General features: G+C 44.3%; 1 pseudogene; it reads left to right on the forward strand.

Annotated features, from left to right (window-relative positions):
• Nucleotides 1–1,040: 1,040 nt before the first annotated feature.
• LOC101996165 lies at nt 1,041–2,054 on the forward strand (annotated as a pseudogene).
• The last annotated feature ends 1,061 nt before the right edge of the window (nt 2,055–3,115 follow it).

A 3,115-nucleotide genomic window follows, 5' to 3' on the forward strand; every position in this document is an offset into this window, starting at 1 on the left:
GGCACTAGAGGTCGGAACTCAGATCCTCACACTTGGATGCTTGGTTGACGTCAGGAGTTTTCTTCACTCGTCCTTAGCTTTGTTTCCTGGGATAGCATCTCTTGCTGAACTAAATTCTTCAGATCAGCTAGTCTGTGTAGCCAGCTTGCCCTTTTTCTTCCTCCTGTGCTCTGGGGTTACAAGATGGCCACCATGTGCTGGGAAATCCAAATTCTGGCCCTTGTGCTTTCCTTGCTGAGCCATCTCCCCAGCCCTGTCAATACTGTTTTGTGATCTACAGTGTATGCCACTTTGCTGAGTATTTTGTGGGCCCTTGGAGATTCTGTGTTCTGCTGCTGTTGGACAGAATATGCTAGGATAGGATTAGAGACCTGTCAGTTGGTGATGTCAGTCCTATGTTCTTGCTGATTTTATCTCTGGTTCCTGCAAGCACTGAGTGTGAGGGCCATGGAGATCACATTCTCATGATAGCTATAGAATTTTTTTCCTTAAGTTTACTTTTTGCTTCATACCTGTGAGCCTTTCATGTTTGGGTCACAAGATAGTTATCACTTATTGATGGATTATTTATTATTTAATAACATCCCTCTCTGCCCAGAGTAACTTCCCTTGTTTGATGTTTTGATTTAGTATAGCCAATCATGCTTCCTTTCTATTAACAATTTTTAAACTATTTTTATTTCAGGAACATTGATGTTTAGCCAACATGTGTGTCTATGTGAGTCCAGATCCCCGGAACTGGAGTTACAGACAGCTGTGAGCTGCCACGTGGGTGCTGGGATCAAACTCAGATCCTCTGGAATAGTAACCAGTGTTCTTAACTGCTGAGCCATCTCTCCATCCAGCCCCTTTTATAAACAATTTTATGGTGGCTCCTTTACTTCACCCTCTAGCGGCGGTGGCTACAGCGCAATCGCCAGATAATGGAGCGGCCTTAACTGTGAGCAGAGTGGCAGCACCCCTCAGGACACCTGTGATGCGCCCCCCTGCCCCGCAGCTTCACTATGATGGACTGTTGTGTACAGACATATCCACGACCAATGTGTATCCCTCCATCCTATGATGACCTTGGCAAATCTGCCAAAGATATTTTCAACAAAAGATTTGGCTTTGGGTTGGTAAAGATGAATGTAAAAACAAAGTCGTAGTGTGGCTTAGAATTTTTAACATCTGGTTCATCTAACCAGACACTGATAAAGTTAGTGGGACCTTGGAAACCAGATGCAAATGGTGTGAGCATGGTCTGACTTTCACAGAGAAATGGAACACTGATAACACTCTGAGGACAGAGATTGCAACTGAAGACCAGACCTGTCAAGGTTTGAAAGTGAAATTTGATACTACCTTTTCACCAAACACAGGGAAGAAAAGTGGTAAAATCAAGTCTGCTTACAAGAGGGAGCATCTAAACCTTGGCTGTGATGTTGACTTTGGTTTTGCTGGACCTTTGATTTTCCATGGCTCAGCTGTCTTTGGTTATGAGGGCTGGCTTGCTGGGTACCAGATGACCAGATGACCAGATGACAATGCCAAATGAAAGCCTGACAAGGAGTAACTTTGTAGTAGGCTACAGCACTGGGGACTTCCAGCTACATACTAAGGTCAATAATGAGACAGAATTTGGAGGATCAATTTATCAGAAAGTATGTGAGGATTCGGACACTTCAGTAAAGCTTGCTTGGACATCAGGTACCAACTGCACTCATTTTGGCACTGCCGTTGGATCCTACTGCTTCCATTTCTGCAGAGGTCAACAACTCTGGTTCAGTCGGAGTGGGTTAGACTCAGACTCTGAGGCCTGGTGTGAAGCTTACACCATCCACTCTGGTAGATGGGAAGAGCTTTAATGCTGGAGACCACAAACTTGGGCTTGCCTTGGAACTGGGGGCTTAATCCAGTTGAAAGAAACCTCTGGGAAGGGATACCAGAGGATTTGGCCTTAATATAGTTCCATGTGACCAGCAGGCTCCTCCCCTTCCCCCCAGAAGGTGATCAAATCAAAGGGTGATTAAACAAGAGCTGTATTTTAAATATTTAGACAGTTTCCTGTTGGCTGGTTTCTAGCTGGATGGTTATCTGGTTATCAGTGCTGCCATCATGCCGTCACTATACCGTATTTAAATGTATTTAACTGTTAAGTGTGCTACCCACCAGTGATGGAATAGACATTCATGAAAACCGTGATAGTGTACATATTTGTTTTATGTTCTTTTAACATTGACTATTGTACTGAATGAGATGGATCAGTGGATGTTTTAAGATGAGGTAAAAGATTTTCTTTTGTTATATTCAACCATCATTAGAATTACTTCGGTAATCCCCAAACATAACAAATTATGAATAAAACAAGTGTACATTAAAAAAATGTTTTTATGGTGTATCCTTTTCCATTCTTTTGCTGTCAGTTACTTAAGTCCATGAATTTGAAATGAGCTTCTTGGAAGCAGCATACAGTTGGGTCATCTTTTAAAATCTACTCTGCCAATCCACATTTTAATGGGTGTATTTAGACTGTTTGCCTTTATGATAATTATTGACCCGTTAGGGCCAAGTCTAACATTTCCTTATGGATTAAGGTTTGTCCTGTGTCTTACTGTTCTGTTTCACCCTGGCCTTTCTATAGGTTCCTCCAGGAGTTCTTTTTTATTTCATTATAATTTTTCTTAGAGTGCCGCTTTCTATTGCTTCCTTGGTGAGGTTCATGTTTCCAAATGCTGCTGCTGGGAAACGTGATGGGGTGGAAAGTGGCTGCTGGGCCGAGCTTTCTAAAGCCAGAGCACAGTCAGGAAGACTCAGGACCTCCCTGCTGATTGCTGTGAGTAACAGGCTACCCACTGATGTCCAACCGGAGACCAGATGTGGTGGTGGTACTGCCGCTGGCTGACCAGACTGTCTGCAGGGATCCGTGGGCTGTAAGAACGGGGGCTGGAGCCTCTGGCTGGGTCTATTCATGCTTCTCTCCCTCTGTGGACCAGCCATAGAGAACAGGATGTCTTTGAGGATGGCTTTGTCCCTGCCTTTTAGTGATTCCCACGGCAAATCCCCCCAGAGCCAGGGGTAACCTGGAGAGAAGGGACAGCAGGAGGGCACCAAGCAGGTCACTGGTTCTCAGCTC

This window comes from Microtus ochrogaster (genome assembly GCF_000317375.1).
Source record: "Microtus ochrogaster isolate Prairie Vole_2 chromosome 14 unlocalized genomic scaffold, MicOch1.0 chr14_random_1, whole genome shotgun sequence".
Classification (NCBI taxonomy): Eukaryota; Metazoa; Chordata; class Mammalia; order Rodentia; family Cricetidae; genus Microtus; species Microtus ochrogaster.